Source organism: Staurois parvus, unplaced genomic scaffold, assembly GCF_062004578.1.
Source record: "Staurois parvus isolate SC_StPar_1 unplaced genomic scaffold, SC_StPar_1.0 ptg000476l, whole genome shotgun sequence".
Classification (NCBI taxonomy): Eukaryota; Metazoa; Chordata; class Amphibia; order Anura; family Ranidae; genus Staurois; species Staurois parvus.
Window position 1 is genome coordinate 722,944 of NW_028318272.1, and position 14,970 is coordinate 737,913.

Consider the following 14,970-nt stretch of genomic DNA (forward strand, 5'->3'; position numbering starts at 1 on the left):
TATACTGCATATGTTAATTTTTTTTTGTTTTTACAACTCTTTAAGTTATCACTGTTAACAAAGCAAGAGGTTAAAGAAATACACATTATTTATGTTTCTACATATTAATATGAAATTATAATCTACATTTTTGAATTTCAATTCACATTACCTTCTTGGCAGCATTAATTCAATTATGTAAAATAGAAAAGTGTGTGCTGACACCTTTTATTTCTTCTTTCCAAATGTTTAATAGATAACATTTTTCCAGCAGAGCAGAGGTTAAGCAGATCCTGTCTTTCTCCATTCCCTTTGTGTTTCCATGTTCACACATTCCATAATGCTGCCCAGCTTGTTTTGTGAGCCATTTCAGGCAACCTGCCAGGCACAGTTTGTCAGAGGGCAGTTCTGATTTCGTTATCTCAGGTGGCATTAGGTTTAACAGAGAGGGAGAAACAGCATATGTTTCATGCAATGACATCATCTGCCAACACTTTCTACCTAGACTTCTAAAGCATGCTTGTCTACTCCAGCACACTGTGTATAATGCAAAGTGTGCATCTGCTGAAACATCAAAATATTTTCAAAGCAACAACCATTTATCAACATAAGTGTAATTAATACATAATGCATGCTGCTAAACTGGCATGCTAATTAGGTTATAAATAATTATTTTGAATAGGTAATGGCCAGCTACTACTGTATATTGACATATCACATTATTTATATCCCTGTACACTAGTAAATTTATCAAAACAGTTAAATTGTAAGAACGTAATTTCATCCTCTACAAGCCTCCTTTGGTCTATACCCAGTCTCTGTATTTTGTTCTTTCTTAAATGTTAAGAAACTTAGTTTTAATTTGCATTGCAAACCATATTGAAAACAGCCAAAATTGCTGAGATGCAACACACTTTATAGAGAAAAAAAATCGAAATGTGTAATTGCTTGCCAATTATTTACTATGTAAAGTAATTCTTTTTTAACATTCTTGCATAGCTTCACTGAAATTATGTGTGGATTTAAGGACCTGGAGTACAAAGGATATACACAACTGTTTCTGCACATTCTGTATTGCTAACAGTTGCTAACAGCAAGAAAAAAATATTAAGAAAGTGGGTATGGTGGGGATGTATTTAACGGTTTTAGTCCCAGAGCTTTATCATCTCCCCCCTTGATTTGCAGTAGGTTTCCTTTTTTTTTAAATGTTTTGATTTCACATGTTATGATAGTTTGTTGCTTTAGTTTTTTAAGGTTATATTAATGTAATATACATGTTTTTATCACAAATCTGACATTAATTTGATAGCTAATTTGGATAAATAAATTGTATTTATTTGGTTTTAATTAATTTAAAAACAGTTTGCTCAGCCTCAAAAGATAACCAATAAATTCTTCTGATAAAAGGATATTACACAAGTGTCATTTTTATGATGTAATAAAGAAAAAAAGGTAAAACTTGAAGTGAATATTTTCTTTTAGTTTAGGATAGCTTTTACCCCTTTCCACTCTAAAATGCAATCATGATAACAACAAAACAACTTGTCTGTATAAATTGTTTAGGATTAAAATAAGATTAAGCTGGTTTTGCGTTGACATAAATTTGCACGTTATCCACCTTTTTACTAGTTAAGTGTTCTTGCATGGCAAGACCACTTACTGTTATCTCACATATATATTCTTATTATAGCCAAATTTACCACCCTAACTCCTCCCACAGTTTTTACACTACATAGACAGTAATATACCGAAACGTGCGGATTGTTCCCGATTGGTGTGCTATTACTTTGTGGAACGTTTCGCCGAATGGTTCATGAAATAACGGCGTTTTTGTGGTGAAATTGGTCCCATAGGAATGTATGGCGGAATGTTCAAAGCTAGAGTGGGAGCTGACAAAAGCTAAAGTGTGAGCTGAAAAATCAGAACATGATTTCTAAACTGTCATCACTCCCTCATTTTCAAGCCCACCTACACAAATCTTATATCAAAATGTTCAGCTATCCCTGTTGCCACTATGTCCATGGCTAAGCTATAGTCCTGATAGTTTTCACAATATGACCATTTGTTTGCAACTCACGCCGCCCATTGACATTCATTGAAACTCCACTCTAGCCACCTCAAATTTGAAGGGCAATTTCTAAACTGCGACTGTGCCTTCATTTTTAATATTTCAGAGACATACTACGCATCAAAATGTAGGTCTGGGTCTTGTGATTCTCACAATATAAAGCTCTTCACTGTAGGATGTATAGTTTTTAAAACTACGACCATTTAAAGATGCCAGTGAAGTGAGCAATTTGGAGCAGTTTGTTTTTAACCGCTCTTCTCTGCCCTATTTGAAATCTAATTTTGAATTTGTGACGGTTTGGCCGGCTTCTGGTTAAAGGTTTGGAAATAAGTTTTCTACAGTAGAGAGTATTTGAGGTGATAATGCTGCTAATGTTTTTATAAATGTATGTTTTAATGCAACTGTGAAGCACTTTGGGCAACAACATTGAAATTAAATGTGCTATATAAATAATTAAAAGTTGAATGCATTTCTCACTCTATCAAGCTTGCCATGTGCACTTTTTAAATTTGATCAATCAATTGGTTAGTGTAATGTTTACTATCTTTACTCACTCCAAACACTCCACACAGTTACTCTGCCCACTCCATAAAGTTACTCTGCCCAGTCCAACCTTTTCACAGGTACTCCAGCCACTCCAACCACACAACAGTTACTCAATCACTCCACCCAGTTACTCCGCCCACTCCAGTTGTAGACTACTGGTGGAGGCAAGAACAATTCACACAATTTCCCCAGAAATTGTAGCTTTTCTAGTTTGATATTGCTAGTATTCCAAATGACATTGCTCTCAAACATTTGATGAAGTTTTTGGGACCTCGGAAGGTATAATAATAATAAAAAAAATAATATGTGTGTGTGTGGAAAGGAACATTCATGTGCACAAGCGCAAAAATCTAAGGAACTCTAAAGAAGTCAGATTATGGGTGTGCATGCACAGGCGGGTGTGCGAGTGCGCATTGGTGCCACAAGGGCTATTTATACTGCACTAGTGCAGTGCCATTTGGTCTGTTACATTTCCAAGTTCCTGTTATCAGTTCCTGTTTGATCTTCTGTTGCTGACTTGATCTGACTCTCCCACCTATACTGACCCCTGGCTTGTCCCTGGATTACGCTTCTGCCTGCCCCTTCTGCTCAACCATCTTGCTTTTACCAACCTTGGCCTGACTCCTGACTACTCTGCTGCCTGCAGTCTGAACCTGCTTGCTAGTTGCCAACCCAGACTGTCTGACTCTGTCTTATTGCCATCCTGCTTCTGTAACAGCTGATTGGAACTCTTCACTGGCTCCAGTCCTTCTGCCTGTGCGTTTTGGTCATGCCATCAATGCGTTCCAGATGCACATCAGCACCTGCCAATGAGAGACTTACCTGTCACTCATGCCACTCTGTGCTTTGGCATTTCCTGTTGCCTTATCAGGACTCATGTCATTCAGGGTGTAACATGTTATTAAAAAATGCCCCCCCTCCAATCCTCCACTGTGTCAGGGGGTTGGAGATGCTCTTCCTGCACCTACTTTCACAATTTAAAAACTGTGGGGCTCTGTCCACAAAGCTCAGCTGTGTCATTTATTCACAGCTTTTTAAAAAAAAACAAAAAAAACCATACTATAAGTCCCAGATGATAGATGGCTTGTAGTTCTCAATGAATTGCAAGGGAACTGGTGAGCACCATTGTAGTCCATTGATTGTTCCTGCTCATTAGTAACTGTTTGCTTGTACTGGAGCTATGGGCAGACAGCTGTTATGAGAGTCTGCAGGAGCCTGACATTGCACCCTAGATCTGCTGATCACAGGTGCAATACTCTGCAGGCTCCTAAGAAAAAATAATGAATGTACAAAAATCATTTATTTATTTATTTATTTTTTAAAGTGAACTTCTCCTTTAAAGTTCCTGAAAGCATGTCGTGTTTGATCGTTAGTCTGACAACTGTTATTTGTATTTTTTTTCAGATCAGAGATTTACTAGGCAGCGCAGGAAAGATTAATATGACAGTCACAGAGATTGCAGCTTCATAAACAGGTCAGCAATGGCAGTTCCCATATTTTTATTTGCTGACAGATTCCTTTATCCACTTCAGCTTTTGTACCAATATACACCTAACAGACCAAAGCAATTTTTAAATTTCCAATATAGGCTTGTTTAATTGGCAATAACTTTGTTGCTACTTAAGTCAGAAACCTAATACACAGTTTTTAGAGACAAACTAGGTTTTCTTTTGGCAAAATTGTCTTACAATTGTTGTTTTATTTTCTATGTAATCCATAGACATAGATACTAAAAAATTATGAAAAAGTATACCCTTTATTCTAAAATTTGTCCCGTTTAAAAATATTCAAAAACCATCCTAAAAAGGTGACCAAACGACTATGTGCTGCACTGTCTTATATGTGAAAACATAAACAAATTAAGAAAGAATGAATATCTAAATGCCAAATTAATAACTATATAAATAATTGCGAATAAAAAAGTAAACCCCCAAGGAGTAAATATGTGACACAAAAAATCAGTGAATAATTAATAAGTATGACTAAAAAGTCCCAATAATCACGAAAGTTCATAAAGAAAGTGAATAGTCACAACAGAGTGAATTAAAAAAGGTGCTCCACTTGTGCATCTAGCAGTCCACTCCACTCTTCACCATTGTGCACTCTGTATCTCATTTGTTCACCATCTTCATGTGGTTAAGTGAAATTATTCAATATTTTTATATGCAAACAAGTGTTTCCCTTCACTTTCTGTCCTAGAGAAGCAACATGAATTAAGAGAAAATATACTCAAATTGATGGGAAATTCCCACCTCAGACAGTTGTTGCACATGTGTCCCTATTGATTTACCCTTACCCTCTTAGTTACATAGTTAGTCTGGCTGAAAAAAGACAAAAGTCCATCTAGTTCAACCATAAAAAAAAGTTATAATTCTATATCCACAGTTGATCCAGGGGAAGGCAAAAAAACCAGCAAAGCATGATCCAGTTTGCTCCTGCAGGGGAAAAAATGCATTCCTGATCTCCCGAGAGGCAATCGGATATTCCCTGGATCAACTTTGCCTATAAATGTATGTATCCAGTTATATTATGTTTATCTAGGAAACAATCCAGGCCTTTTTTAAAGCAATCCACTGAGCTGGCCAAAAACAATTCTTGAGGGAGTCTATTCCTTTCACGTACCTGGATAGTGAGCCTGATGTGAAGAGGCAGACCTCCCGTACAACTCCGACTCAAGGACTGCTGATAGTGAGACAGAGGTCGCAGGAGCACGGTGGGGTATGAGTGCCGGAGATCAATCCGGTAACAGCTGGAGGGCTGATGAGTTGCAGGCCAGAGCAGGGTGCAGATGTATCCGTGCAGGATGGATGGATGCCAGGGATGTGTGCTGGGGATGCAGGTTCAGATGAGCCGGGTTTGATATTGGTGAGGCAGATCAGGCTTATAGCGTCAGGAGGAAGAGTAGTCGGGTCACAGGCCAGGTTCAGTAACATAAGATCAATCAGACAGGAGCAGGCAGAAGAATAATCCAAGGACAAGCCAGAGGTCAGGGCAGGAAGCAATCAAGCAGAGATCAGGAACAGGCTGGTTTGGCAACAGGAATCAATCATGGAAGTCAGGAAACACAATCGGGGGAAAAGACCATACGGCAATGAGATAACCACAGCAGACAGTTTAAATAGCCCGCTTGGTGCCAGCATAAATGACAGGCTAGTGCCCGCATGCGCGAGTGCAAGTGTGCGTGCCTCTGCCCAAGTGCCCACACATCTGCTCGGCTTGCAAGGACCCTGCGCATGCGCATATTTGTGCGCCGTGGAGCTTTACCTGCACTATGGGCAGGCCTTTCCTGACAATTCCACATGTTCACAGCTCGTACTGTGAAGAAACCTTTCTGTGTTTGGAGATTACATTTATTTTCCTCCAGAGTAAAGAGTGCCCCCTTGTCTTCTGTGATGACCTCAAGGTGAATAACTCTACATAGAGTTCACTATATGAACCACTGATGTATTCATACATGTTGCTCATATCCCCCTTAATTTCCTCTTCTCAAGAGAGAATAAATTCAGTTCCTCTAATCTTTCCTCATAGATGATCTCCTCCATGCCTCTTATCAGTTTGTTTGCCCTTCTCTGTACTTTCTCCAGTTCCCCGATATTCTTTTTGTGAACTGGTGCCCAAAACTGAACTGCATATTCCAGATGAGGTCTTACTAATGATTTGTACAGGGGTAAAATGATATCTCTTTCCCTGGAGTCTATACCTCTCTTAATGCAGGGAGACAGCAAACCATTCGGTTGAGGCGATCCTGGCAACACATTATTCTATCAGTCCCAGGGGCGGACTGACCATTTGGAAACTCGGGCACTGCTCGAGGGCCCGGGGTCAGTAGGGGGCCCCGTGAGATGCCCCTGGTACCTTTTTCATAGGCTTTTTTGAGTTTGGGCAAGGACACAGGGGCCCCATGATTCCCTATTGCCTGGAGGCCCCATGAGTTGTCAGTCCGCCCCTTATCAGTCCTTCTGATTATAGAATCCCCTATTACCACCAACTTTCTAGGCCTTCCTGCACTACCCTCACCACCCCTCCCAGATGGTCTGCACTCTCGGCTATTAGGGATAGCAGTGACATTCAGGCATGCCACCCCTGAGCTTGCCACCCCCACATCTTTGCCCAACTTGGCAAATCTGTTTGGGTGCTCAAACCCAGGGCTGGCCTTCCTTTTCTGTGAGCCCCTGCCACTCCCTCTTACTACAGTAACCCATCTTCCTACTTGATAATCCTGACGAGCCACTGCATCCTTCACATCAATCCCATTAGCTACCTGCTCAGAGAGCAGAAGACTTGAAAGCAAGGTTGTCAGTTCTGCCCAGTGTTACAACTTTCTCTTCCAGATCTCTAACACAAGCTTCTAGAAGGGCATCCCGCTCACATCTGCTGCAGCAGTATCCATCCTGGAGCTGTTGCTTCATTGTTGCATACATGCAGCACACTGTGCATGGCACAAAACTGTCAACCCTGCTACCACTCATATCCCAGTTACAATATTAATATTATTCATAGGAAATATCAGTTGTCACTTACAGGTTTGTAGACTCCTTATAATCTCCTGTTTTCAAGTCCGGTTTTTTAACTCCACTTAATCAAATATCCACTTGATCAAAAGGTCCAGCAAGCAAAACACAGGCAAGCTCAAGAATGAACAAGCTTATAGTGAGCTCTACAGAATGTTATATAGTACCTGTAGCAGTTGTGACCAATTAACCCCTTCCCTTAATCAGCACACTGAAGGAAGGAAAGGTAAGAAGAAAAAATGCTATTTAAAAAGTGAAAGAAAAAGTGTTTTAAAAAAGTAAAAGCTGCTAGCAAGTCCCCAAAGAAGAAAGTAAAACAATTACAAGCACCAGCAATCACCAACAGTCAAAAGCAAACTTTTTTTCACTCTCCACTCAAATTTCCCACTCTTTTTTAGCTTCCAGCCAGCAAAATGTGCCAGCATATTGCTGACAAATTTATAATTTCCCATCTCTGGGTATAAAGAAATTAAAACCTTGCAGAACATCTAATTCCTTCCCATTCTACCCAAAACAAAAAAAAAATATTTTACATGCACTTTAAATTTCTGTAGTGAAAAAGTAGTGAAAGGTTAAAGCACTGTCAGGTTTTTATTACTGTATCTGTTTAGGGAGATACGTCATCTCTAATTGTTATCTCCAATGTAACAAATTACAGTAAGGGTAAATCTAAAATGTTGACTCACAACTAGAACAGGAATTGAGGGAAAAGTTTCCAATTGGGACATTTGTTTGTATGACAACTGTATAAGAGGGGATTTTCCTCATATCGGAAATATATCCTCACACTTTCTGTTGAGTCAATGGAACAGGAAGTGAAGGAAAATCTCCCTACTTAGACACAGATAATAAAAAAAGCACTCTCCTCATCTAAAATGAAAAAAATAAAAACATTTTGGATTTAGATATACTTTAATCTTCTATATTTTCTGGTTAATTTTATAAATGTTAAAATCAATCTGTTCAATACATTTTTTGAACAGAATATTCTGACTACTGAGTCAGCTGTTTGGAGTATCTCAGTGTTTCACTAAACAGAAGTAACGTTCTGAGCTCTTCTGATGTGCTTGTCAGTTTTATGCACTAATGAAACAGTTCTGTAACATTTTCTCATGTGCTGAAAGAGCTCCAAGAATAACTGGCATTCAGAACACATGCACACTACATTTGCATACATACCGAAAGACAACTAAATATTTTTGTTAAAATAATAATATAAAATCTGATAAACCAACTAACAATGCACTTTATCACAATAAATTACGTATCAAGAATTTATAATACAATATATTTAACTATGCATTATTAACTGTTGTTCTATGTTATTATCTGTCATCGTAAGCTAAACAAAGCTTAAAACTGTTTGCTAGCAGTACTCTTTAATAGGATTACAAGGCCTAAATTTAGCTATGTGCCATGAAATATTTGCTTCTCATTACAGAAGTTTCATTGTAAATATATTCATTAAAATTAAATATTGCCATGGTTGTATATAAGAAATCCTTAAGTAAATTCTAATCAGAAAATGAACAGACTGCATAATTTCCTGTCTGCATGCATGTGCTCCCAGCAGGGGTGTATCATGAAATCAGTGGGTCTGTGTGCAAGATCAAAAGTGAGCCCCAGGAAAAATAAAAATACAGTGTGGGAGTGGTTTAAATTGTGCTAAATATTGGGGGTGGCTTAAAGGGAGTGTGGTTCAATATAGTCTGAGATGATTTTTCCTGTGCAGAATGTAATGGTGTTAAATAGGGAATTTACAGTGCAAAATGAGTGGGCAAAGATGCCAAGTGTGAACCTTACCCCATATCAAAAGGAAGAGTTTTTGGTCAAAGGATGGGTTCTTGCTGGAAAAAAATATTTTAAGCAACAGACAGCATGGATTCATGAAAGACAGAAGTTGTCAAACAAATCTGATTTCTTTTTAGGAGGTAAGCAAAACCTTGGACAGAGGGGTGGCTGTGGATGTGGTATACTTGGATCTTACAAAAGCGTTTGACACAGTTCCCCACACACGTCTAATGTGTAAGGTAAAGTCTACAGGCTTGGAAAAATCTGTATGTAAATGGATAGGAAACTAGCTTAATAAAGGCATGCAATGCCAAGCTGCGGTTTCTAAAGTGAGTAAAATCCTCTCTTGTATTAAGATCATATTCAGTATTAATGATTCATACTCTGATTGGTCTAGGGTTGTTAGTGGTGTATCCCAAGGTTTAGTGTTACTTTTTTATATATATATATATATATATATATATATATATATATATACACGATATAGGGTCTAGGATTAAAAATCCCATTCAGTCTTTGCAGATGACACCAAGCTGTGCAGTGGAATAACGTCCTTACAGGATGTCTCCAACTTACAGGCTGACCTCAATGCACTGTTTAATGGGGCAATTCTGTGGCAAATGAGGTTTACTGTTGATAAATGTAAGGGTGTGCACTGGGGGGCTAAGAATATGCATGCATCATACATACTGGGGGGAGATAGAACTGGGAGAATCAATGTTGGAGAAGGATCTGGGAGTTCTGGTAGATCATAAACTTAATAATATCATGCAATGCCAAGCATCAGTTTCTAAAGCGAGCAAAATCCTCTCTTGTATTAAAAGAGGTATAGACTCCAGAGAGAGTGATCTCATTTTACCCCTGTACAAATTAGTACAGTACATACTGTGAGGGGTTAGCCCAGTAGCAGGTTGTGCTTGACCCCCCCCCCCTGGATGGGTCAGAACACTGTGAAAGAGGCTCAGCACTACAGCAGGATCTTGGTGAAAAGTTGTGCTTTATTTACAAGTCTGGTGAACACACAGTGCATATAGTCAAAACAGCAAAAAAAATACAAACAGAGGATAGAACCTTGCCACATTGGGCGTCTAACTGCAAACACAGGTTTCCTATCTAGCTGTCTGAATACAGCCTATCGCTGCTCAGACATAGAGGGTTCACACAGTCTAAGATCACACAGATTATCTCTCACCATTGGATGGTTTGGTTGCTCCCCAGTCTGTCCTGCACAGCAAACTGGTTCCAGGTTGGAGCCTTCTCCCTAAGCAGCCTGGGAGTTTTATTGCACCCAGAGCCCTTAACTCACTACACCTGAGCTCATTAAATCATCAGTAAGCCAGACAGGCTCACTACACAGCACCAAAGGAGAAACAGTCAGTGTAAAGCATGAATCTGGGACAAACATACAGTACCTCCCATCCTGGACACATCCCTTAGTTCTTCCTGACCTCCTGTCACAATACATAGTAATACCTCATCTGGAATATGCAGTTCAATTTTGGGCACCAATTCACAAAAGGAACATTGGGGAACTGAGAAAGTACTGAAAAGGGCAATCAAACTGATAAGAGGCATGAAGGAGCTCAGCTATGAGGAAAGATTAGAGGAACTGAATTTATTCTCTCTTGAAAAGAGGAGATTAAGGGGGGTTATGATCAACATGCATAAATATATCAGTGATTCATATAGTGAACTTGGTGTTGAGTTATTCACCTTGAGGTCATCACAGAGGACAAGGGGGAACTCTTTATGTCTGGAGGAAAAGAAATGTAATCTCCAAATATGGAAAGGTTTCTTCACAGTAAGAGCTGTGAACATGTGGAATAAACTCCCTCAAGAGTTGATTCTGGGCAGCTCAGTGCATTGATTTAAAAAAGGCCTGGATTATTTCTTGGATACATAGACTATAACTAGTTACTAACATTTATAGGTAAAGTTGATCCAGTTAATATACAATTGCCTCTCGGGGGATCAGGAAGGAATTTTTTTCCCCTGCAGGAGCAAATTGTATCAAGCTCAGGTCTGGGTATAGGATCATAACTTTTTTCTTTTTTTGGTGGTTGAACTGGACTTTTGTCTTTTTTCAGCTAGAGTAACTACAGGTGCAACTCGAAAAATTAGAATATCGTGCAAAAGTTCATTTATTTCAGTAATGCAACTTAAAAGGTGAAACTAATATATGAGATAGACTCATTACATGCAAAGCAAGATAGTTCAAGCCGCGATTTGTCATAATTGTGATGATTATGGCTTACAGCTCATGAAAAGCCCAAATCCACAATCTCAGAAAATTAGAACATTACATGCAATCAATAAAACAAGGATTGTACATAGAACAATATCGGACCTCTGAAAAGTATAAGCATGGATATGTACTCAGTACTTGGTTTGGGCCCCTTTTGCAGCAATTACTGCCTCAATGTGGTGTGGCATGGAAGCTAACAGCCTGTGGCACTGCTGAGGTGTTCTGGAAGACCAGGATGCTTCAATAGAGGCCTTCAGCTCTTCTGCGTTGTTTGGTCTCATGTCTCTCATCTTTCTCTTGGCAATGCCCCATAGATTTTCTATGGGTTTCAGGTCAGGTGAGTTTGCTGGACAATCAAGCACAGTAATCCCACGGTCATTGAACCAGGTTTTGGTGCTTTTGGAAGTGTGGGCAGGTGCCAAGTCCTGCTGGAAAATAAAGTCAGCATCCCCATAAAGCTCATCTGCAGAAGGAAGCATGAAGTGCTCCAAAATCTGGTAGACGGCTGCGTTGACTTTGGACTTAATGAATCACAGTGGACCAACACCAGCAGATGACATGGCTCCCCAAATCAACACAGACTGTGGAAACTTCACACTGGACTTCAAGCATCTTGCAGTGTGTGCCTCTCCATTATTCCTCCATACTCTGGGTCCTTGGTTTGCAAATGAGATGCAAAAGTTGCTCTCATCAGAAAAGATGACTTTGGACCACTGAGCAACAGACCAGGTCTGTTTTTCTTTAGCCCAGGTAAGATGCTTCTGACGTTGTTTGTTGTTAAGGAGTGGCTTGACAAGAGGAATATGACATTTGAAGCCCATGTCCAGGATCCGTCTGTGTGTGGTGGCTCTTGATGCACTGACTCCAGCCTCAGTCCACTCCTTGTGAAAGTCCCCAACACTTTTGAATGGCCTTTTCCTGACAATCCTATCCAGGCTGCGGTCATCCCTGCTGCTTGTGCACCTTTTTCTTCCACACTTTTCCTTTCCATATAACTTTCTATTAATGTGCTTTGATACAGCACTTTGGGAACATCCAACTTCTTTTGCAATTACCTTTTGAGGCTTTCCCTCCTTATGGAGGGTGTCAATGATGGTTTTCTGTACAATTGTCAGGTCTTTCCCATGATTGTGATTCCTACTGAACCAGACTGAGAGACCATTTAAAGGCTCAGGAACCCTTTGCAGGTGTTATGGCTTAATTATCTGATTAGAGTGGGCCACTCTGAGCCTAGAATATTGCACCTTTTCACAATATTCTAATTTTCTGAGATTGTGGTTTTGGGGTTTTCATGAGCTGTAAACCATAATCATCACATTTATGACAAATCACGGCTTGAACTATCTTGCTTTGCATGTAATGAGTCTATCTCATATATTAGTTTCACCTTTTAAGTTGCATTACTGAAATAAATGAACTTTTGCACAATATTCTAAGTTTTTGAGTTTCACCTGAATGTAACTATGTAACTATGAATACTACATAGAGGACCTGGGTTGGCATAGTGAACCAAAATGAGAACCTTAAGATATTCCAACCATTTGAAAAATTACCAGGATAGGGAGGGGTGTTTCACTTGTGCAATGTAGTCATTAAAAAAGTAAAACAGAGTCAATCTTCATCATTTCTATCTGAGAAACAAGGTAGCTTTTAACTCACAAGTACAGATGTAATTGTGCAATTTGACTTTATACATAGATCTACTTTCAGATCTATGGTGTTAAGAAACTGCATTCATGTTCCTCTCCTGTATATCATCCTATTCATCCATATACCTCTCTTAAATACCATCCTTTTCATCCTGTACCTCTCTTACATACCATCCTATTCATCCATGTGCTGCTCTTATATACCATCCAATTCATCCTATACCTCTCTTATATACCATCCAATTCTAACATATACCTCTGTTATATACCATCCTGTTCATCCATATATCTCTCTTATATATCATCCTATTCATACTCTTATATACCATTATTATTATACAGTATTTATAAAGCGCCAATAGTTCACTCAGCGCTGTACATTACAAAAGGGGACAGAACATGTGACAGAACAACAACAATACAATGCAAAACATGAGGGGATGGAGGGCCCTGCTCTTTTGAGCTTACAATCTAGGAGGGAGGGGATGGTAGCACAGGAGGAGATAGCTGTGGGGGATGGGGTGATAGGAAGAGTGGAGGCGGTTGGCAAGTTAGCAGGGGGTGGGGTATGCTTCCCTGAAGAGGTGGGTTTTCAGGGTGCGCCTAAAGGAGAGGAGAGTAGGTGATAATCTGATGGGTTGGGGCAGGGAGTTCCAGAGGATGGGTGACACCCTGGAGAAGTGTCAAGGTCCTACCTTTTCCCTGAAGTTTTGTTACTCCATGTGCTGGCGTCCATCTTGGATTCTGCTGTGCATGGTGGGAATCCTTTTATGCCTTCAGGTCTCTGAGGTCCATCCCCCAGAGGGGTGTGGCTGATGACATATAAGCCTGTGGCCCGCACATGCTCTTTGCACTTGTGTCTTGTGTCTTTGTCTTCCTACAGCTCTGTGTATACGCTCGTGACTCTTCTGGTACTCTGACTCGGCTTGTTATTAAGACCATTCTCTGTGTTTTCCTTCGATCTGACCTTCCGTTGCTGAACCCGGCCCGTGACCTGTGATTCTCTGTCTACTGTTCTGTACCGTTTTGTCCCGTTGTTGTCAACCCAGCTTGCCTGACTACGCTATTGTCATTCTCACCAGCTACACGCCATTGGCGGCGGCCATTACCGCAGCCGGGGTGTCTTGGGGGCCGCGACCTGGTACCTGGCTGCATCAAGTCCATCCCCACCATCAGGGGCCCTGGTGAAGGGCAGCCTGGGACTTAGACTCTGCGCCCTGAGGGACTTCGGTCTGTTGGTGGTGGTTGTCGTCAGCCAGTGCGTTACCCTGCCACTAGGCCTACCTGTCCGTTCCACAGCCCTGCCCTGACATTACACAAGTGCCATGAATCCTGACGGTGCAGGTACGCCTTCGCTTCCAATGTTGGTCGCCAGACTGGATCAACAGGATCTCCTCTTGGATCAGTTTGCTCAGGCGTTGCAAACCCTGCTTGCACGCACCGCGCACCTTACTCCTGGTGTTATTAGGCCGGTTGTCACTCCGGTGGTCGCTCCCGCTGCTGTTCCACTGGTTGCGCCTACCGCCGCGGCTGCTGCGGCACCCGCGGCGCCCAGAGGTATGATTGGTTCAGCCCCTCTTCCACAGCGCTTTGGGGGTGAGCCGAGTCAGTGTCGTGGGTTCCTCAACCAGGTGGGGATTTACTTTGAATTAATACCCCACGCTTTTCCGACTGAGAGGTCAAAGGTGGGTTTCCTAATATCGCTACTCTCAGACAAGGCCTTGGCCTGGGCGAATCCCTTATGGGAGAGGAATGACCCAGTGATACACGAGTTTTCCGGTTTTGTCGATGCCTTCCGTAGGGTATTCGACGTACCGGCTCGCTCCGCCTCGGCTGCAAAGCTGCTCATGTCTATGCATCAGGGTTCACGGACCGTTGCCGAGTACGCCATAGAGTTTCGTACCCTGGCAGCAGAGGTGGGTTGGAACAATGAGGCTCTGGTGGCTGCGTTTTCTCAGGGTCTTTCTGATGCATTGAAGGATGAGATCACAGCCAAGGAATTGCCTGTGGAGCTGGAGGCACTAATTTCCTTCCTGATCCTGATTGATACCAGGCTCAGGGAGAGGCCTTCACTCAAGGAACGCCTGTGGAGGCCTTCCAATCGACTGGCACCTGCGTTTTCTGTCCCACCCGTTCCTCCCTCTCCTCCCACGCCTCCTGGGGATAGATTGTCTGATGGTG